The sequence below is a fragment of the Budorcas taxicolor genome, chromosome 25 (assembly GCF_023091745.1).
Source record: "Budorcas taxicolor isolate Tak-1 chromosome 25, Takin1.1, whole genome shotgun sequence".
NCBI classification, from domain to species: domain Eukaryota; kingdom Metazoa; phylum Chordata; class Mammalia; order Artiodactyla; family Bovidae; genus Budorcas; species Budorcas taxicolor.
Genome location: NC_068934.1, coordinates 13,218,892 through 13,242,704, shown reverse-complemented (window position 1 = coordinate 13,242,704; position 23,813 = coordinate 13,218,892). Strand labels below are relative to the sequence as shown.

Here is a 23,813-nt window from a genome sequence, read left to right as displayed (position 1 = left end):
GCAAATGACACCGACGCCCTTTCACCTGGTAACCTTTATTCTTCCAAGCAGTCAGGCTGCAGGTTGCTCCTGTGGTCAGCAGTTTTCTTTTAGCCACAAAAAGGAGATTATGAATCTCTGAGCAGACAAGCTGGGGGTGCAAGGAAGCGGAGCGAAGCGGAGCCCATGCAAAGCTGAAAGGTGGTTTATGTAGATGCTGTGAGTGCCTCTGGGAGGAAGGGCTAGAGACTGGGAGTGTGAATGAAGGGAGGAAGCTTTCAGTCTCTTGCAAATCCTGGGGGACCTGGGGTCCTACCAGGGGGAGATGCTGCCATATTCCCCTCAACCACCTCCCCGTTGCTATTCACCTCCTGCTAGCCGTGTGGATGCTACAGCACCTCTCAAAGTACCCTTCTTCTCATCCCCCTGGACTACGTACCAGTATTTCCTCTGGGAAGCCCTCTCGATCACCTTCTGCGTGTGTGTTTTCATATTACAAATGTTTACTGAGTACTTGTCACTGTAGGGAATCAAGTGTATATCAAAAACAATCCTTAACCTTTCTATGTTTGGAAAGTTAGTCCTTTAGGGACTGATGGAAGCATCTCTTTCTCTCTGAGTTTTCTGCTCATCTTCCCCAAACAAACAGGTTCACCGTTCCTCTGTCCTAAAACGTCATACAATTCTTTGTTCTAATGTCTGCCTCATCTTTGAGGGAAAGAATGATGTCTTTCAGCTCTATTTTCCTAGCCCATGGGACACAGTTACACTTAGTCAATATCTACTCTGTAGAATTAAATAATTAACTAATGAGCCTACGGCTGAAGTAAAAGCCTTAGTTTCCCGACTGTGCTAAAAAGGCTACCTGCCTTGTCTCCTTCAGAGAACTCTTATGGAGACTTAAAGGAAAAAAGAAGACCATGTAAAAGAGCCTTGGTACCCACAAAGCCCCATCCTGGTAAAAACAGTTCAGTACCTACTATAGCAGTGTGCTAGTCACTTGGACTTCCCTGGTGGCTCAGAGGTAGGGAATCTGCCTGCCGAGCAGGAAACTCGAGTTTGACCCCTGGGCTGGGAAGATCCCCTGGAGAAGGGAATGGCAGCCCACTCCCCTGGAGAAGGGAATGCCTGGGAAATCCCATGGACAGAGGAGCCTAGCAGGCTACAGTCCATGGGGTTGCAAAAGAATCAGACAAGACTTAGTGACTAAACAATAAGAACAGTCATCCTAGGAAATACAGAGATGACACAGTCTCTGCCCGTGAGATCAACATGAGAAAAGCTAAAGAACAATAACGAAGTTAGTCACAATTCAAAACAACAGGAGCATAGCTCATTTCATAAGGTGAAGGCCGAACAAGCCTGATGGATTCTGGAGCACAGGAGGGTCAGTGTAAAGGAGGTGAGCAGAGAGGGTCAGTGAGCACACGGGGGCGAGGGAGCCTGGGGAGCGGGGGCCGCCAAGGGTGATGCCCACCTGCCTCCGGAGCTCCACGGGCTGAGGGCTGCAGGGTGCAGGCATGGAGGGAGAGGCCACTGCAAAGCGACCTGCGAAGGAGCCAGGGCAGTTCCATGTGAACAACGGTGATTTCTATGTGGATTCCAACGACCCTCGGAAAGACAACTGACAGCCAAAGCCAACGTGCAGGTCTCCGTTCCCTGGGACAGCAGAGGAAAAGTATCTCTCTGTCAAGAATCTGGGTCCATAAATGGTCACTCAGCTCACCATATGTCAGGCACCATACTTGGCGCTTTGTGGCTACTTTCATTTCTTTTTATAAGGCGGGTGTTTCATGTAACCTAGTTTACAGGCGAGTAAACTGAGGGTAGTCCAAACATAAAGACAACAGCCAGACTTCAAGTCCAGAAGATATACATGCCATCAAAAGGGGCCTCCCCTGTCCCCTCCCCTCACCAAGTTTTACTGTACTTATTTATTTATATCTGTCTCATGTTCCAAGTGCATCCCTTAGCACACACGGGCACGTGCATACGGGACTGTGAGCAGCATGAAACCAGTGAAGCGTCTCTCTGGTTGAGCTCCGATCCTAGTCCCCCCAGTCATCATCATTGCTGTGATTATCGCCTTCGCCACTACTACCACCACCATCATCACCTCATTCTATATTATTAACTCATTTAATCCTCACAACACTCCTATCAGGTAGACACTATTAGCATCCTAACTTGACAGATGGGGACACTGACACATGGGATAAGATGTCATTAAGGTCCCACTTAAAGAGCTGATGGAGCTGAAATTCAAACCCAGATAGCCTGGGTCCAGCACCCACATTGCCCGAAGCACCACCCTAGGGTGCCTTTCACAAAGCCCGGCTCATACTAGCAACTTCAGAAAATCCTGACAAATCGAATGACGAGGACAAGACTCAGTAAACGTGATTTTCCTTTTCTTTTCCCCTGTGGGTTCAAATCCAAAATTCTTTCTACCACACTGGAGCAGTTAAGATAAGAATCAAGATCAGACTCCGGCTAAAAACGCAAGGGTTAAAACTCAATAAAGCTGTTAAAAGCAAAAAGAAAAGAAATCTCAGGGTTAGGTGCAAGGAGAGCGGGAAGATGTGCGGCCATGTGGCTCACACACAGACCACAACTCACACATCCTAAGTCAACGAAAAGAGAACGCAGCCTTGGATCATGTGCTTTTTCTGTGCTCAGATCATTTGCAACACATCGATGTCTCCATCTTGGGCAGAGTTCAAAGAAACAAAGCAGAAGATCAAGAGGAGAATGTCCAAAAATAAAGGGCTGAGATACAGGGCTCCTAAGAGAAGGTCAGCAGAGCCCAAATTATGCAGCTTCAGGGAAAGAAGAGGAAGTTACCTGCCCAGAGTCAGGCTCAGAGTCAAGCCGCAGGCAGTGACCACCTGGAGCAGCCACAGACTAAAAGCAAAGGTCCCGCCCCTTTCTGTAAGAAATTACTTCAGTGCTCCATTGAGTGGCTGTTTTGTTTTGTTTTTTTAAATAAACCTCTGAGAGGGAAAGTGTTTGGTCCCTTTAAAAATGCAGACTGCCCGTGGTGAACGCTGCACTGTAAACTCCTGGGGACTGGCTGTGGTTACTGTTTCGTTCTTAATAGAAGACATACCGCTGGGTGAAAAGCTCACAAGACATCTGGAAACTGCGCTCTGAGGAAGTCTTTCTGTTTGGGAAGTAACAGAACAGCCCAAGCATCACCAAGCGCCACGTGGTAACACAGCGTCCCGGGAGGGGGGATCCACTCAGAAGCTGTCAGTTACACCCTGTCCCAAAATTGACAACAAAAGTCACACCTTGTCTGGAGCAAACAGGTCGCAAGATATGCTACTGGCCAAGCACGATTCTAGGAACTGTATTTTCTATTATTGTTAATAATAGCTGACACTTACTCCATGTTTCTCTTGTTAAAGTTTTTAAAAATTTGCTTCTAGCGGTGTTGGGTCTTTGTTGCTGCAGCAGGCTTTCTCTAGTTGCGGCGAGCGGGGGCTACTCTCCAGCTGGTCTGCAGGTTGCTCATTGCAAATGGCTTCTCTTGTAAGTCAGCGTTTCTGGCTACTGCTGTCTCATCACTCAGTCACGTTCGACTCTTTGTGACCCCATGGACCGTAGCCCGCCAGGCTTCTCTGTCCATGCGATTTCCCAGGCGACAATACTGGAGTGGGGTGCCATTTTCTTCTCTTCAATGTTTCTTACATGAACGGTATTCTTCTACATGTATTTGCTCATTTACTCCTCACAACGTATGTGCATACTAAGTTGCTTCGCTCTGTGTGACCCCATGAACTGTAGCTCCCCAGGTTCCTCTGTCCGTGGGATTCTCCAGGCAAAAATACTGGAGTGGGTTGCCATGCCCTCCTCCTGGGGATCTTCCCAACCCAGGGATCAAACCTGGTTCTCCTGCATTGCAGGCAGATTCTTTACTACTAGTGCCACCTGGGAAGTCCCACAATGTATGAGGTAGGTACTATTATGACCACCCCTAACTTGCTGTTGTCGTTCAGTCACTCAGTCTTGTCCGACTCTTTGCAACCCCATGACTGTAGCAAGCCAGGCTTCCCTGTCCTTCACTGTCTCCTGGAGTTTGCTCAAATTCATGTCCATTGAGTCGGCGATGACATTCAACCATCTCGTCCTCTGTTGTCCCCTTCTCCTCCTGCCTTCACTCTTTTCCAGCATCAGGGTCTTTTTCAGTGAGTCTTCAAATCAGGTGGCCAAAGTATTGGAGCTTCAGCTTCAACATCAGTCCTTCCAGTGAATGTGCAGGGTTTATTTCCTTTAGGATTGACTGGTTGGATCTCCTTGCAGTCCAAGGGACTCTCAAGAGTCTTCTCCAACACCACAGTTCAAAAGCATCAATTCTTCAGTGCTCAGCCTTCTTGATGATCCAATTCTCACATCCATACATGACTACTAGAAAAACCATAGCTTTGACTAGATGGACCTTTATCAGCAAAGTAGTATCTCTGCTTTTTAATATGTTGTCTAGGTTGGTCAAACCCACTTCAGTGTTCTTGCCTGGAGAATCCTAGGGATGGTGGAGCCTGGTGGGGTGCCGTCTATGGGGTTGCACAGAGTTGGACACGAGTGAAGCGACTTCGCAGCAGCAGCAGCAGCAGGTTGGTCAAAGTTTTTATTCCAAGGAGCAAGTGTCTTTTAATTCCATGGCTGCAGTCACCATCTGCAGTAAGTTTGCAGTCCAAGAAAATAAAGTCTGTCACTGTTTTTATTGTTTCCCCATCTATTTGCCATGAAGTGATGGGACCAGGTGCCATGATCTTCATTTTCTGAATGTTGAGTTTTAAGCCAGCTTTTTCACCCTCCTCTTTCACTTTCATAAAGAGGCTCTTTAGTTCCTCTTCGCTTTCTGCCATAAGGTTGGTGTCAACTGTGTATCTGAGGTTATTGATATTTCTCCCGGCAATCTTAATTCCAGCTTGTGCTTCTTCCAGCCCAGCGTTTCTCATGATGTACTCTGCATATTAGTTAAACAAGCAGGGTGACAATATACAGCCTTGATGTACTCCTTTCCCAATTTGGAACCAGTCTATTACTCCATGTCCAATTCTAGCTGTTGCTTCTTGACCTACATACAGGTTTCACAGAAGGCAAGTAAGGTGGTCTGGTATTTCCATCTCCTTAAGAATTTTCCACCGTTTGCTGTGAAACACACAGTCAAAGGCTTTAGCAGAGTCAATGAAGCAGATGTTTTTCTGGAACTCTCTTGCTTTTTCTATGATTCAACAGATGTCAGCAATTTGATCGCTGGTTCCTCTGCCTTTTCTAACTGAGGCACAGAGGGGTTATTCTAAAGTCATGCAGCTAGTCAGTCTTAAGACCAGGATTCAAAGCCAGATGCATCTAACTCCTAATTCCAGCTCCTTCTGAAGTAGAATGCTGCTGCCCTCTGCCTGGTGGTAAGAGAGCACTGCTGTAACTGTCATGAGGACTGGAGGCTAAGCTGAATGGACCCCCAGGCCTCTCTGAACTGCAGTGTTCTGGAACCTCCCTGCTCTGGGAGCAGCACACTACACTGAAAGGGCCGCACACTGATGCCAGTCATCCAAGCACAGCTACACCCTCCGTGCGCAGGTCTCTTTTCAGAGCTGGGTCCAGACTTTCCCCAGCAAACCACATCCACCATTCAGTTTGTCCTGTAACCAAGTATCGGCACAAGGGATATAAACAGGAACTCTGCTCAGATAAACAAGCCAAGCCTCAAATACCGTAAATACCACAATAGCTCTAAGTAAGTGGATATGTACATAAAATTCAAAAAAGGAAAAACAGATGAGGAAAAGAAAAAAATGACTTTAAAAAAGATAAGGAGGGGCTTTCCTAGTGGCTCCATGGGAAAGAATTTCCCTGCCAGTGCAGGAGACATGGGTTCGATCCCTAGTTGGGGAAGATCTCACATGCCTCAGAGCAACTAAACCTCTGCACCACAACTATTGAGCCTGTGCTCAAGAGCCACGGAGCCACAACGACGGAGCCCGTCTGCTCAGCTACTGAAGCCGGCATGCCCTAGAGCTCGTGCTCCACAACAAGAGAAGCCACTGCAGGGAGAAGCCCGCGTACTGCAACCGGAGAGTAGCCCCCATTCTGCAGCTAGAAGAAAGCCCACGCAGCAATTAAGAACCAGCACAATCAAAAATAAAGAAACAAATCGTGTTTAAATATATGTTTTTAAAAAGATAAGGAAACAAAATGTACTGTGAAAAGCTTAAAAGGAAAAAAAAAACATTCTAACCAATGTGATTTTGGCAACATAAAAGCACTTATCAAAGTGACCTTTTCAAAAAACAAAACAAACTGTATTCACTGCTGTACATCAGAACATCTCCCCTTGCTCTTTTGGGCTCAGCACAACCAATTAAAGTCAAGGCTTCTGGTGAACACAGGGCCAGATCCCTGCCCTGCCTTCTGTCCCCTAGCCCCTGCCAAAGAGAATGATATTTGGGGGACCTGTCCTTGTTCAAAGGCTACATGTCTCATGGAGGTCCTTCTCCCGTTCAAGGTCTCAACCGTGCTCTATAAACTGAGAGGGTCGGTGAAGAGGAGCCGTGGTCCCTCCCCAGCACTGCACGTGCCGCCCCTTCGCTAACCCAAAAAGGCAGCATGAGTGTTTCAGGAACGAGAGAGACCTGGGTCAGCCAAAGAGCTGGGTAAAGTTTCCTCATCCAGAAAGCGGGGATTTATGAGGCTTCCCTGGTGGCTCAATGGTAAAGAATCTGCCTGCCAAGCAGGAGATGTGGGTTCAATCCCTGGGTCCAGAAAATGTCTCTGGAGAAGGAAATGGCAACCCACTCCAGTACTTCTGCCTGGAGAATTCCATGGACAGAGGAGCCTGGAGGGCTACAGTCCATGGGGTCGCAAAGAATCGGACACAACTTAGTGATTAAACAACAACAACATTAGAACCTACATCACTGAGTTGCAAATCAGGAAATAAACAGAAAAGCAGTATGTAAATAAATATACAATAATCAAATGTTTTCAAAAGTATAATAATCAAACTTTTTTTAATCCCTAACCGTCAGTCAAGAGTCATATATACTGATTGCAGAGCATACAGTCAAACAAGAAGGAAAGAAAAGTCTGCTAGGGAAAATCTCTTTCCCTACCCACACCCGCCCTGGGGACAGTACAGTTAATAATTTGTTCTACAATCTTCTAGCTTTTTTAATATACATATTCTCACATCAATGTGTTTATTTTTTAATTTAAAGATTTTTAAAACAAAAACAGAATCATAATATTATACAAACTCTTTTTTATTTTCCACAGAGGGCTTGGAGAAGGAAATGGCAACCCACTCCAGTATGCTTGCCTGCAAAATCCCATGGACGGAGGAGCCTGGTGGGCTGCGTACACTCCATAGGACTGCAAAGTGTCGGACACGATTGAGTGACTACACACTGAGGGCTATTTTTCCAAAACCTCAAATCAGAACTCATGGTCTGCAAATAGAACAGACACCCGGAAGGCCCATCAGCATTCACTCAACATTTGCTCCTAAGACCCTAAAAACGCAGGAAGTGGGAGGGGGAGGACAGCGACATAACTTCGAGAAACACTAAATACTATAATCCAGGGTTGGAGACTTAAAAGGTTCTGAAAATTTTTCCACAATGAAGAAAACTGGTTAACTGTTTAAACCAGAATTTACCAGACATGACTTTAGCTGAAAAGTCTTTTCTAAGATTAATACCTTTTACTATCCCTTGCTACTTGGACTCCATAAAACATGAGTATGGTAAATGCTATTTTATAGCATTTGAAATCAGGGCTATTCAGATAGGGTTTTAGAAGGAGGAATGGAGGGAGGGAGGAGGGAAGGATGGGAGGGAAGAGGGAAGGAGGAAGAGACCCAGTTAAATTTCAATTTCAGATAGCAACAAATAGACTTCAGTATGTTTGCTCCAAATATTACATGGGACATATGAATAATTTTTAGCAGATAAGTATAACCCCAATATTGCACAGAACATACTTATATTGCTACTATAAAGTTATTAGTTGTTTATCTGAAATTCAAATTTAACCAGACATCCTACACTTTATATAGCAACTCCTACCCTGGGAAAAATTGGACTCATCAGGTCTAGGAGAAACAGAGACCCTAAACAAAGCCCCAGCTGTGGAGGAAGATGGGTAGGGCCCGAGAAACAAGATATGAGACTGATGAATCCAAAACAACCAAATGAGGGGCAGAAAAGGGCAACAAGTAACATCTGAAGAAAGCATTACTGAGCTGCGGCTCTTCAGTCCGGGCTGGGTTGCAGGGACTGGGTGCAGACGGACACACAGGGCTGAGCAGGTGGTTCTCTCCCTCCTGGACAATCACAGGGCACTGCGGACCTTCCTCCCAGTTTATCTCCACATGTGCTCTGTCCGCTGCAGGGGGCTGTGCCCTACACGTCTACGGCTCCTCCCGTCTGTTCTTAAAGACAAGAACCACACTTCCACAAGGTACTCGTGTCTGCATACTCCCCTGGCAGTGTTCAAGAAGCGTACACTGAACTGGAAGGGCTTGATCTGTCTTTTGCTCTAACAAGGTTCTGTCTCAGGAAGCTCATTATTGCTTAATTACTAGAAGGCAATTACTAAACATTACTATAATCAAGTACTGCAAGCTCACTTGCTTTACATCAGCTGCTAATTTCAGGTTATTGCAAGTTAATTATTCTCCCCGGCCAGGGATGGCAAACACCCACCTGTGCCGTGGCTGCTTCTCATTCATCAGGCCATAATCTCCAGCATTTCTGTTATGGCCCTTTACAGTTGACCAAATGCTTTCACAGACATGATCTAATCTGGGCCTCTCCACAAGAACTAGTTCTTATCACTCATTATGCAGGTGAGGAAACCAAGGGTTTAAGTGATTCACCCTAAGTCACACGCTGGCGAGTTGCAAGGTGACCTCTGTATCCCACGTACCTCAAAATTCTCCCCTTGTGGGAACGCCCTGTTTTCCCAGGTTCCTGGGTATTTGGACCATGATTTGAACACTTAACTATATGCCACGAACTATTCTGTTTCCATACATAATCTTATTTAACCTTTTCAACAGCCTCACTAGGTAGGCATTATTATTCCCATTCCACAGATAAAGAAATTGAGGTTCAGAGGGGTTAACTTATTTGTTTAAAATTACACAGCTAATGAGCTAAAGTGCCAGGATTCAAAACCCATGTTTTTCTATGAAAAAAATTGAGCTGGAATCCTGTCTCACTCCTCTTCCTGAAATAAATTCCAGATGGATGAGAGATTTGGATTTTTTAAAATGAAAACATGCAAGTGCTAGAAGAAAGCATGATATACATAAATACAGAAATCTTAAAGTGGGGAATGCTTTCTAAGAATTGCATAAAATCAAAGCCATTAAATAAAGATATTGACCCATTTGACTAATTTTTTAAAATTCTGCATCATAAAACAAAGATGAACTAAAATATGTGAAATGCATATAACTAAGGGCTAATTTCCTATAAATCAATAAGATGTATAACCCAATAGAAAAAAAAAGAGTAAAAGACATGAGCAGACAGTTTATCAGATGAAATTAAAATGGTACTTACATTAAAAAAAAATCAGCCTTGCTCATGAGTAAATTCAAACTATAATGAATTTATAAATTATCATTTATGATGAAAACTACAATGAATTTGTAATCAGAGGCCATTTTTCATATCACATTGGTAACGTTCACTCTGCATTGGACAGAGTATACAAAAATACAGCACCTGTATACTGCTGATGGGAGGCAAACCAATGCAATTTCTATGCAAGGCTATATCGACTGAAAACTAAAAAGACTATTATAATCTCTCTGATTCAACAATTCTACTTCGGGGAATTCATCCTGCACTGATACTGATACATATGTGCAAAGACACATGGAGTGGGATATATTACAACAATGTTTATAATAGCAAATAAGAAATCAGCCTAACTCCATCAGTAGGAAAATAGTTGTACAGACTGTGAAAACTATACACCAATATTCCATGCAGCCCACTATGGACATCTGCAAAGTACATTAAGTGAAAGAAGCAAGGTGGAGAACAGTGTGCATAGTATGAAAAGCTGCTGCTGTGCTCAGTTGCTCAGTCGTGTCTGATTCTTTGCGACCTCATGGACTGTAGTCCGCCAGGCTCCTCTGTCCATGGGATTTTCCCGGCAAGAATACTGGAGTGAGTCTCCATTTCTTCCTCCAGGGGATCTTCCTGACTCAGGGATCAAACCCATGTCTCCAGAGTCTCCTGCATTGCAGGCAGATTCTTTACCACTGAGCCACTGGGGAAGTCCATAGTATGAAAAGAGGGCATATAATTAATTAACTGCACCTGCACGGGGTCCCCAGGTGGCACTAGTGGAAAAGAATCCGCCTGTAACGTAGGAGACGTAAGAGACTGTGGGTTCAATCCCTGAAGATCCACTGCAAGAGGGCATGGCAACCCACTCCAGTATTCTTACCTGGAGAATCCCAGGTACAGAGGAGCCTGGCAGGCTACAGCCCACAGGGTCACAAAGAGTCGGACATGACTGAAGCAACTTAGCGTAGCCCAGCATATCTGCATAAAATATCTCCAGAAAAACTACAAAAGAAAACTAGTGCAGTGTTTGCTTTTGGAGAGACTGTAGTATCTAGCTCTTTTGGGGAAAAAGGATGACCTCCAACTCTGAATAAATTATAGGGACTTCCCTGATGGTCCAGTAGCTATGACTCCACACTCCCAAGGCAGGGGGCCCAGGTGTGATTCCCAGTCAGGGAACTAGATCCCACATGCCGTAACTAAGACCCAGTGCAGACAAATAAATATTTTAAAAAAGAAAATTATACTCTGCCCTTTCATTCAGTCTTACAATAGTGCTTAAGAGGCAAGGTAGCTATCCTAATACAGTGAAAGGGGCCCTTTTAAAAATATCTATTTGAGGTGCTCTGTCTGTCTCTTTCTGTTTTCTCTTTGCCCTGCTGCACCCCTTACTGTGACAGAAACCCTTTAGGGAATGTCCCTCCCAGGTTCTGGAGTTGCCTTTTCTAGCTCATGGTGTATATTAAACCATGTCTCTCTACATGGTGGGCTCATTCTTTCACGCCAAATTCCCTTAAAACCAAGTATCCATCGTGTGTGTGACAGCCAAATCCAACGGGTAGAACGATAGGCTATTTGTGTCCCTAATCAAAACAAAACTCTTGCCCTTGAGGATCATGTACTGCCGCTCAGAAACTGCTCTCACTGGACTCTGACACAGAACCCTCCTGAGAAGGCAGGAGGAACCTGTCTCCTTCTCCCCATTTTACAGAAATGGCCTTTGAAAGGACGAAGAGTGAGTTGCCTCCAGCTGCACAGCGTGTAGGCAACAGAGTCAGAAGAGACACCTGGGTCCTCTAACTCTAAATCAGAGCTGCCGCCAGGACAAATAAAGTCTGCAACTATACATCCCCTCTGGGCAAGGCTGGGGCCTAACCACCAGGGAGGTTGGCAGGGACCCATGGATGGGAGGGAGGTCAAAAGCAGCCCTGGGTTTGCTTGCATTTCCAACTTGGGCAGCATATTATGAATCTAATAAAAGGGAAGAAAACGCAAAAAAAAAAAAAAAAAGCAGCCTCTGAGATTTTGGCGAGGGGGGGGTGGGCGGCGGTCGGGGGGCCGTGGCCAGGATGGCTCCAGGTCTTCCTTGCAGCATGTGTAATTTAGTTCCCTGACCAAGGATCGAACCTGGGCCACCTGCTTTGGAAGCACAGTCTCCCGTCACTGGACCACCAGGGAAGTCCCAAGAATATTCTTTGAGACACATGAAAAAAATAAAGATAAAAAACAAGGTAGGCCTGAGATCTCCACAGTATTATTTTCAAGGGCAAGACAGTAAGGTATTTTATCTTAGTCTTCGTACACATTATCTTCCATATTTTCCTCTTTGCTCTAAGTACAAAATGGATTTGGGAATCCAGAGGAATAAGGAGAGTGAAAAGTAATCCAAGGAATGGCATTTCACGAGAACAGTTCACCAAAGGCCACATCGGAACGATTCTGCTTAAGTAAACAACGCTCTTTCACTTTCCGCAGTGAGAAGTCATCACTGCCCTGGGCCCAGATGTGTCTTCCCACAGAGAAAGGAGACGAGGGGGAGGGCCGCCCTCCACCCACTTGGGCCCCATTCCACGCACTCCCCCGGCAGGCAGTTAATTTGTTTTGCACCACAGCACCTGGGCACAGGATACACTGGGTGGTTCAGGCCCCTTGTCTACCGGGGAGAAGGAAGATACCCTTCCACTCATTAATCCCTTTCCAAGATGGGGAGCTTCTGTCTGCAAAACATGTTTGTTGCACTGATCGAAGAAAACACCTTCCCAGACCCAACTCGTTGTTTCCGGCTTCTGCACAAGCCTGCCAGGCTCCCTCTGTTGTCCTCCTCCAACAATAAACAATACCACCCGCCAAGAGCTCTGGGGAGGCGGGGAAGGTCTGTTCTCCACGTTGTGTAAATCAGGGAGTGTGTCTAATCTTTGCTCCGCAGCAGCTTTCCTGTGCCTGTTTGGCTGGACCGGAAGGACCTCGTTATCAGCATCCTTAGGCTCCTCCCCCGGGCTGAGATTCAGAGCAGCAGGGCCAGGCAGCCAGCAGTCAGAGCTTCAGCCCCAAGCACTTCCCTCCAAGCCAGACCAGGGCTGGGGGTATCTCCTTCCCTGTCACTCCAGGCTGGACCCTACCCTCAACTGTTAAACAGATTCCCTCCTCACTGGAAGCAGGAGAAAAGGAAAAAGGGAAGCAAGTGTCCACATGCTCTGTGACTCAAATGGAGGAGGATAAAATGTAGCAATTCTCCCAAGTTTTATCTCCCAAGACCTTGCCAGGTCTGCTGTCAACACAGAAGAATGCCTATTTGTCTAAGCGTAGATGCTTTATACACATCAGCCTATTTCATCCTTTGAAACAGGCTTGTGGGGTGAGATTTCTTGGTGACTATTACTATCAATAAACTTTTACATCTATAGAAGGCCTCAGGTTTGCTGTCCTAAAAATTATCTTATCTGTATGTGTTAGTTGCTCAGTTGTGTCTGACTCTTTGCGATCCCACAGGCTGTAGCCTGCCAGGCTCCTTCATGGAATTCTCCAGGCAAGAAAACTGCAGTGGGTTGCCATTCCCTTCTCCAGGGGATCTTCCCGACCCAGGAATGGAACCTAAGTTTCCTGCAATGCAGGCAGATTCTTTACCATCCGTGCCACCAGGGAAGACCCTTATCTGTATCCTTGCAAATTCCTATATGGAATATGGGGTAAAAATTCTCCAGTCTACCTCGAACACCACACACACACACAGAAGGCCACAAGCCATTTGTCGCCAAGGCCTGCTGATGCGCTGTCAGAAATGTAGCCTGGGGCCTCCCTGGTGGTGCAATAGATAAGAATCTACCTGCCAATGCAGGGGACATGGGTTCCCAACCTGGGAAGATCCCACATGCCTCAGAGCAAATCAGGCCTGTGCCACAACTATTGAGCTCGCATGCTGCAACTGAAGTCCGTGCGCCCAGAGCCTGTGCTCCACGAGAGACGCCAGGCCATGAGAAGCCCAAACACCACAGCAAGAGAGTAGCCTCCTGCTCGCCACAATAAGAAAGCCTGCACAAAAGCAATGCAGTGCAGCCAAAAATAAATAAATAAAATTGAAAAAGAAAGAAGAAGAAAGAAATGTAGCCTGACTACCCCCCTCCTCTGCACCTTTCTCTCCACAGCACCAGCCTGGCTCCAGCCCTTGTCACCTCTCACCCAGCCAGCGATGTCTAACCAGGTGTAAGTGTAACAAGGAATGACTGTCCTCACTAGCAGGCCTTCAGTATTTATCAAAAGCCTTAACAACATCCATGCTCTTTGATTTAGCAATTTCGCTTCTGGGAGTTTTCCCTAAGGAATGATTCCAAGACATACACACAGATTTATTCACAGTAGTGCACAAAGAAAATTCGTTCCAATATTATTTAATACAGTCCCGGAAAACGGGGCGGGTAAAGCCTCTATCCAACAGTGGAGAAATGGTTACATGGAACCACATGATGTAACATTATGAAACATATACGTGGAAGAAAATGCATTTTAAAAATGCTTCCTCTAAGCAGTGGGATTATAGATTATTTTCCTCTTGATCTATTTATATCTTTTCTAAACTTTCTTCAATAAACATGAATTATTTAGAAATAATACGCTTTATTAAAATATAGGGACTCAATACTGGTAAGGGAAACGTAACAGGTAGACACATAATCAGCTAGTGACCATCCACATTTAATTAGCTCTTCTGAAAGCAGAATCTTCCTACAGGTAAAAACCAAAAGCCATAACTGCATTCACACTTTCCATGCTGGGAACTCCCTTCTGGAAATTCACCTTAAGGAATAAACTCAAAATGCAATATGAACAGAAATGCTCATTACATCTTACCTAAAAGAACTGGAAACAATCCAGTTGTCCAGCTCGGGCAGTGTTGTATGGAACATCAACACCATGGAATGCAGGGCAGCTATTAGAAATTCCAGTTATGAAAACTATGTAGAAATATGAAATAATGTTGAACATAGGCTACAAAACTAAAATAATACACAAAGCTGCATTTATCAGGACTGTAGCTATAAAAAAAATAAGCATGGATGTGAACAAGAGCATTTCCAAAGCAAGAACATATATTGCGCTTAGTTTATGAGATCACAGGGAGCTTTTCGTTTTTTAAGTTTCATCCGCCCCACCTTTTAAACAAGTTTTAACATTTTGCATATACCATAGACACATTTTTTAAAAAAGCAGAAGACATAGAAAAAGGAATTAACCAAAAGCAACACAAACACTACCAGCATTTTGATGTGTTCCTCCCTCTTTTTCCTGAGCACTACATGATTTAGTTTGGTTTTGATCACTGTAATCATGACAAGATCTCCTCCAAAGCAGTTAAAAAAATCATTTCAATTTTTAAAACCAGAGTACATTACAAAGACCTGTAGGAACATATAGCAATGGGTTTTTTCAAGTGCTGTCAAGAGAACTGACCTCATACAATGTCTGACTGTAAACAAAACAGCAATTTCACACCATGGTGGCAGAACAGCTGGAATGATCAAAGTCCCTAACGCCTGCGGAAGACTCTTAGGCCTGTGTTGTTGTTGTTCAGTAGCTAAGTTGTGTCTGACTCTGCAAATCCATGGGACTGCAGCACGCCAGGCTTCCCTGTCCTTCACTGTCTTCCAGAGTTCACTCAGACTCACATCCATCAAGTCAGTGATGCCACCCAACCATCTCATCCTCTGTCTCCCCCTTTTCCTCCAGCCCTCAGTCTTTTGCAGCATCAGGGTTTTTTCCAGTATGTCATCTCTTCGAATCAGACGGCCAAAGTATTGGAGCTTCAACATCAGTCCTTCCAATGAACACCCAGGACTGATTTCCTTTAGGATGGACTGGTTGGATCTCCTGGCTGTCCAAGGGACTCTGAAGAGTCTTCTCCAGCACCATGGTTCAAAAGCATCAATTCTTCAGCGCTCAGCCTTCTTAGGCCTGTATCAATAGCCATAAGCCAGGAGCGTGGAGAGTGCTGTGCTACTAAAGTTGACATTGTTGTAAATTAGAAGGAATTTTCTCAGATTTGGAAAAGATAATGGGGGGCTTCCCTGGTAGCCCAGTGGTTAAGAATCCAGTTTCCAGTGAAGGGACATGGGTTCGATCCCTGGTCGGGGAACGAAGATCCCATAAGCTACTGAACAACGAGGCCCGTGAACAACAACTATTGAGCCCATGCGCTCGAGAGCCCGTGTTCTGCTATTAGAGAGAAGCCCCTCACACTACAACTAACTACAGAAGCTCCCATGAGCCACAGCAAAGACCCAGCACAGCCTAAATAAAAATGTTTTAAATTAAAAATAAAATTTAAAAAATAAAAGACAATAGATATAACAATGGATTAAGTTTTCAAATCAGGAAAAGCTTGAAGGGATCCAATCCAACTGGTTGCTTGATCCAGCATATTTAACCTCCTTGACACCGAAGTGACAACCTCACCAGCAAGGATCCCTCCAGAAAGAGAAACAGGGATCGCTATGTAAGCAACGCCTGGGCTCCGCTGCCCATTCAATGTGGGCCCTGCAGACAGGGAGGCGAGACTGAGTCTGCTTTCCTCATGGACGGGCTCAGTTTCTGCAGGAGTGTGACACTTTGGGGCTTTTCAAACAACAGGGCCCCTCGAGACAAACTGACTATTCATCTCCTCCATGTGTGTCTAGCAAAGCCTCTGTCCTATGTCACAAGGCTGGGGGAAAGCGGCTGGGCTGGGCTGGGCTGAGCTGATGAAGACATAAGATGCCACTGTGAAGACGGCCAACCTCATTCAGATACTGCCTACATCAAGGTAAAAAGTCACATTGTATTCTTTGCCTTAGAAGTTTTTGGAAACGAACTGGTGGACAAGATGTCGCAATGTGACTATTCCACCACAATATCAATTTCCAAAGAACTAATCTGACCATGCCATTCCCAGACTTCAAATTCCTCGGAGATCCTGGCTGCCCACACAAGCTCACTGTGAGAGGAAGAACAGGGCCCTGGTGAAGGAGGTAAACCCAGGAGCCCAACTGCCCGAGTCTGAGTCCTGTCTGTGCCCCAAAGAGCTGGGCGACTGTGGGCAAGTTCCCTTTCCTCTCGGTGCCCACATTTCTTCATTTGTAAATAGGGATAATAACAGCACCTACTTCATGGGGTTATTTTACAGATGAAAAGATTTAATACAACAAAGCACAAAGAAGAGAGCCTGGCACCCAATAAATCTCAGGTGCTTATACATGGAACTCTGCGTAATGCTATGTGGCAGCCTCAAAGGGAGGGGAATTTGTGGGGGAAATGGATACGTGTATGTGTATGTCTGAGTCCCTTCACTGTCAGCCCAAAACTATCACAACATTGTTAATTGGCTCTACCCCAATACAAAATAAAAAGTTAAAAAAAAAAATTTTTTTTAAGTATTTATAAATCTTATTAAGTCATTTTTGGAAAGTTCAAATTCCCTAGCAGGGCACACAGAGCCACCCATAACCCAGTCCCCACTCATCTCTTTGGCTTCAATTCTCATGACCTTTGAGTTACCACCACCACCACCACCACGATGATCACACAGCCATGCCAAGCTCCCAGAGAGTGGCCCCTGAGGCAGGTTCATTCCTCCATGGCTCCACCCACAAGGAGAGGCCATTCTCTCCTTGTTGCTGGTAAGCAATCACACAGCTCTGGACCCCTCCACCCTCCCCTCTGGGAATTAGCCCCTCTCTCCTTTACACTTCCACCGTGTGCCATGAGACTCCCTTCATAGATACTTCATTATCCTCACTGGTTCAGGGATCCTGCTTCCCCCACTAGACCTTAAGGACAGAGGCGCCTACGAATTTCTGTCTGTACCCCCACTGCCTGGCACTCAGGAGATCCTGAGTAAATAGTTGTTAAATAAATGCAAAAGAAATATTGATCAGAACATGCAAAAGCTAGGACTAGTTTTCAGAGAACCTCAATACCAGGAGGAGGAAACCAAACCCCAAAACACTTTGATCCTGAGGAGAGTTAATTGGCAAAGATCATATAACCAAAGAGAAGAAAGAAAATGATAATTTCCCAGGGGAAAGCCAAACCTTATTATAATGCAGTGTCTCTGTGTGTGTTGGAGGAGGGGGAGGAGAAGTAACATTAATAATGGTTCTAAACTAACTGATGTTGACTAATCACTGAACAGCAGGTTTTAAATGTTTTCTTTAGGAGGAAAAAAAAAAAGCTGATTGGGAAGTATTTTTTTTACCTTGTTCAGAGTACAGGTTATTTCAATATAAAATACTACACAGGACCCAGACTACAAGAACAGATATAATTTTTGCTGAATGTGTATAGTGAGCCAGCTACTTTAAAAATAATATCATTTCTATTTACTAAGCAAAAGATGCTAGACACAGAACCATTCACTTTAGATGCATCATCAGATTTGATAATGCTAGTCCTCAACAACTCTGAGAACTAAGTATTTCCCTCTGCATTCTATAGATGAGAAAAACATATTCATCATTCCATACATTTTTAGTGAGCATATTCTCTGTGCAAGTCACTGACCCAGGAGCCCAGGCTACAGTGATGAACAGGCAGACAAAATTCTCCACACCCCTCACAGAGTATACATCTTAGCTGAACAGAAAAGAGAGCAAGGAATGAGGAAAGGAACATATACATAGATAAACAAGAAAAATATCAAATAGTGGCAACTGCCAGTAGAGAACAAAAATAAAAGGAAAGGACAGAGTGTATAGAGACAGCAATTTTATTTTATTTGGCTGCAGCATGTGGCATATGGGATCTTCATTCACCGAACAGATATTGGAATTGTGCCCCCTGCATTGAAATCACAGAGTCTTAACCACTGGACCACAAAGGAAATCCCCAGAGAGCAATTTTAGAGTGAGTTGTCAGAGAAGGCCTCTCTGGGCTGGCTCTATTTAAAATAAGATTAGAATAAGAAAATGTCAAGCACATGAAGATAGGAAGAACAGGGACTTCCCTGGTGGTTCAGTGGTTAAGAATTTGCCTTCCAATGCAAGGGACACATGTTCAGTCCCTGGTTGGGGTCCTAAGATCCTACATGTCATGGGGCAACTAAGCCCACATGCCCTAATGAAGACCCAGTGCAGCCAAAAAAAAAAAAAACTGGAAGAGCATTTTGGGCTGAAGGAATAAGTAGTACAAAGAGGCCTAAAAAGCAAGAATGGACTTGGCATGCTCAAGGAGCCAAAAATAGAATAATGAAGCTGGGTGCATGGTCAAGGAGAAGAGGCTAAGAGACCAGGGGGCAGGTCACACACAGCTCAGTCAGTCACGGCGAGGACTCAGGATTCCATTCTGAGTGCAACAGGAGGCCACCTGGTGGGGGAGGGATGGTTGGGAATGTGACATAAACCACTTAACCTTTTCCAAAGATTTCTCTGGTCCTTGTACAGTAGGGTCTTGTGGCAGAGATACAGGTTGAAGCAGGGCAACTAGGTAGGAGATTACTGCAGGAAGCCTAGGTGAGAGATGATGTGGCTTGGACTAGGGTGTTAGTAATGAAGATGGAAACTCCAATACTTTGGCCACCTCATGTGAAGAGTTGACTCATTGAAAAAGACTCTGATGCTGGGAGGGATTGGGAACAGGAGGAGAAGGGGCAGACACAGGATGAGATGGCTGGATGGCATCACCAGCTTGATGCACATGAGTTTGAGTAAACTCCGGGAGTTGGTGATGGACATGGAGGCCTGGCGTGCTGCGATTCATGGGGTCGCAAAGAGTCGGACATGACTGAGCGACTGAACTGAACTGAAACTGAATGAAGATGGCAGGAAGGTGATAAGATTTGGGAATGTTTTTGAAGATAGAACTAGAAGACTGAAATTGCTGAAGGACTGGATGATGATGGTGGAAGAAGAAAGAAATCAAAAGTAAGGCCTAGGGCCTTGCGCGGGCGGGGCAGAGCGTGGAGAGTGCTACCAGCTGCCCAGGGCCCTCTACCTGCAGCCCGGCAGGGAGGCGTGCCCGGCAGCTGGCCTGCTGGAGCCCCGCCCTGGCACGCCCCGCCCCGCCCCGGCACAGCCCGGCATGGCACTGCCTGGCATGCCCCGCGGGGCTCGGGAAAAGGCAGACGCAGAGGCGCCCACCAGCCTCAGCGCACCCGGCTTCTGCGCATCCTCTTGCGGAGTGGGAGTCCCGGACCTTCCCTGCCTCCTCGCCCTGCCTCCCAGCCCTGCCTCCTTCTGCAGAGCAAAGCTCAACAGAGCTTGGTGGTTTTTGCCTTTTACTCTGGGAGGAGAGGAGCAGACGATACAGAGAAAAGAATGAATGTCAAAGGAAAAGTGAGTTTGTCAATGCTGGTTGTCTCAGCTGTCGTTGTATGTGGGGAATACAGCCACAGCCCAGAAGGCTCTCTGTTCTGGATAAATCCCTCAAAAAACCCCGAAGTTGGTGGCAGCAGTATTCAGAAGGGTTGGTGGTTTCCAAGATGGCTTAACAATGGTTACCACAAGGAAGACGAAGACACAGAAGAAAAGGAACAGACAAAGGAAGACGAAAGAAAACTTCATCTCTCGGACTGATTCAACACACTTAGATGTCCCGAGGTTGCGACCATGACGGAATGGAAGGCGCCTGCAAGTGTGGGAAGGCCCTTTGACAGTTTTTGCTGTCGGAAGTTACATTGAGCATTACTTGGAGGAGTTCTTAACGTCTACCAATAAGCACTTCATGGTTGGCCACAGAGTCATAGTTTACATCATGGTGGATGATGTCTCCAAGATGCTTTTGATAGACCTGGGTCCTCTTGCGCTCCATCAAAGTGTTCGAGATCAAGCCTGAGAGGAGTTGGCCGGACATCCTCAGGATGCATGTGAAGACCATTGGGGAGTACATCTGCCATGAGGTTGACTTCCTCTTCTGCATGGACTTGGACCAGGTCTTCCACGACAAGTTTGGAGTGGAGACCCTGTGCAAGTCGGTGAGCAAAGCTACAGGCCTGGTGGTACAAGGCAGATCCCCATAAATTCACCTACGAGAGGTGGAAGGAGTCTGCAGCATACATTCGCTTCGGCAGAGGGGATTTTTATTACCACGCGGCCATTTCAGAAGGAGCACCCACTCAGGTCCTGAACATCACTCAGGAGTGCTTCAAAGGAGTCCTCAAGGATAAGAAAAATGACATAGAAACCCAAAGGCATGATGAAAGCCATCTCAACAAGTATTTCCTTCTCCACAAACCCACTAAAATCTTATCCCCGGAATACTGCTGGGATTATCCTATAGGCCTGCCTTCGGATATTAAGCTTGTCAAGCTATCTTGGCAGACAAAAGAGTATCATGTGGTTAGAAATAACTTTGACTTTGTGCCAGTACATTTCTGAATTTGAGAGAGTATTATTCTGCCTACTTCCTCAGAAAAGTAACACTTACTTTTAACTTAAAAAAAAAAAAAAACTAACAAAAGACCAACACAGCAAGTACGTATTATTTCTCCTTGTAACTTTGAGCCTTGTAGTATGAGAGAATGAACCTGTGGTAATCAGATGTAAATTCCCAGTGATTTCTTATCTATTCTGAGTTGGGGAGGCAGGGAAGAGGATACATTATCAGTTGAAAAAAAAAAAAAATTGCCATAGACAAAGAAAAAGCCAGAAACACTCTATGTGTGCCAGCTGACGTACTGAAGAGAAGAATGTGAAGGGAAGCGTTTGGCAACAAGATACGATTGTGAGGGGCTGTCCTCTTGATTTCAGTGTCTTCCTATCTCTGCTGGGTCTGAAGCAACACAGGGTTGCTTTTGCCTCAGGAGAACTCTTAGTATGCCCCAGTCTACCTTGTTGATCCTCAAATGGTTTAGTCAACATCCTTTCCTTATCAGGACATTGTTTGGCTTCTGTGCCAAGACTAGTCGAGATTCCCAGTGGATGTGGTGGAGATGTTGGGAGTCACAAGCAATCTGAATGGGCCAGTGGGTGCTCTGCATGAAGTGAGAACAAAGCCTCAAAGTAAGTTGGCAATGAGTTGTTGTAAGTTGGCATGAAATAAGCAAAGAGAGGGTAGAAAGACAGGGAGCTGATCACTGTGGGGCAGTGCCTCCTCTGAGGGGCACAGGGCATGCAGTTGGCACATAAATATGGCATGGATCCAGGCGCTGAATGGGAGGCAGTGTGGGTGGTCTCCAGTCTCCTCAACCATTATGACAGCCAGAGCAGTGTTGTCTTGCCCAAGTCATATTCAGTATGCCAGACTCTGGAACTTGAGTCTTCAGATCCTAGGCCAGAAGAAGTGGATGGTGTCACAGGAGACAAAGACCTGCAGGGGACTGAAGAGGCTTGCAAGGGGTTACATTTCCCAGACCTGGACTTCATGACAGTCAGTCATCAGTGAGTTCTGCTACCCCCGCTCCAATCCTCAGCCCATCAAGCCCCAAGTTGGAGGGCTAACATCAAGGAACCTCTCATTTCCCCTTGCACTACTGAAGTATAACAACCAGACGTGTTTAATAAAAATGGGCAATTGATTTTATATCAAAAGTAGAGGGGATGGCAATGGGAGATCCAGTTCTTGTAACTGAACATCTTATCATTCAGTTCCTTTCTCTAAAAGAAGCTATCAGATCTTATATATTCTGTAAAGCTAAGCAAGTCGATGTAAAGGAGGTTAGGAGGCAACATTTACGTATGCAGGCACGTTTCTATTTTGCTTGCGTTCCAGTTTACGACATTGCTTTCCATTTTCAAGCAATTGACTTGAAGAGCCACTGCACTGGCTTGATGCTCAGCACTGGGAGCTTCTTCGATAAAATGAAACCTTCATTTTCTCTGCTGTTTCACTGTGCCTCCTACTCTTCAGTTCTTGCCCAAATTTTTCACAACCCAGTAAAACAAAACCAACAAAAGTCCTGAAGAAGTGGGCTTGTAAAAGAAAAAGGCGATCAAAGGTCGGTTAGGACTCTTGCCTCTCTATAATTCAAGTTTTTTGGGATCCATTCTGGAGTAGGGAAAGTTCATAATTTAAGTCTGAAAGCAAAGAAAATATACCCTCAGAGATCAGAGGAAAGGAATGATGTTTCCTTTTGAAGGGATCTTGAATTTTTTTTTAAGTTCACTTAAATTTAAAATCCAAATGGACAAACTCAAAAATCTTATTAATAATGTTAAAAAACTAAAATTCCTGATTTACAATTAAATAAATTATTTTCTCAGTAAAAAAAAAAAGTAAGGCCTAGATATTTTGGCATGAGTACTTAGAAGGAATACTAGCACTTCCCCACTTACTGAGGTGGGGAAGACTGAAAGAACAGGTTTAGACTACATCCAGAGTTCTCTTTCGGTCACATTAAATGTGCAACATTGCCTAGACATCTCTCTGGATAGGAATCTAGAGTTCCAGAGAAAGTCTGAGGATGAAGCTACAAATTTGAGGGTCATTAGCCAACGGATGTTATGGCAAGCCATCAGATTAAAACAGGACATCTACAGAGGGTGAATAGAGAAGAGGCCATTTCAGAACATGAGGCGTATTATTATTTAGAGGTGAAGACAGACAGAGATTTTCTTTTTAAGAATTTTGTTTTTAAAAATATTTACTTATTTGGCTGCACTGGGCCTCAGCTGTGGCACATGGGATCTCAGATCTTCGTAGAGGCATGGGAACTGCTAACTGCAGCACGTGGGATCTAGTTCCCTGACCAGGGATCGAACCCAGAGCCCCTGTACTGGGAGCAGAGTCCTAGCCCCTGGACCACAGGGAAGTCCTGAGAGAAGGAGACGTGAAGAGAGTCAAGGGAGGTATGAAGAGACCCAGGAAAGCAGAGTGTCAAAGAGAGATCAGCCTTGTCACATGCTGCTGAGAGAATAAGTAAGACCGAAACAAAGCAGTGGCCTTCAGCTTGGCAACATGAAGGTCACTGGATGACACAGACAAGAATAGTCCCTGTGGAATGATGAGAAGAGATTAGAGTGAGGGGAAGTAGTCAAAGCCAAAACAAGAGACCATTTTTAAGTTTGATTGAGAAAGGGAATGCAGAAACTAAAAGATAGCTCAAGAGGGGAATAAGATCAACAGAGTTTTAAGTTAATGAATTTATCTTGTAACATTTGAGAAACAAAATTAGAAAACATTTTTAATTTTGGGGGGGCTGTTTTCAGGTAAGAAATATTCACTTCAGTTCAGTCGCTCAGTTGTGTCCAACTCTCTGGGACACCATGGACTGCAACATGCCAGGCCTCCCTATCCATCACCGACTCCCAGAGTTTACTCAAACTCATGTCCATTGGG

At 45.1% G+C, this 23,813-nt stretch overlaps 1 pseudogene; it reads left to right on the top strand.

The window, feature by feature from the left end:
* Window positions 1-19,855: 19,855 nt before the first annotated feature.
* On the top strand, window positions 19,856-20,914 carry LOC128069090 (N-acetyllactosaminide alpha-1,3-galactosyltransferase-like; annotated as a pseudogene).
* Window positions 20,915-23,813: the final 2,899 nt, after the last annotated feature.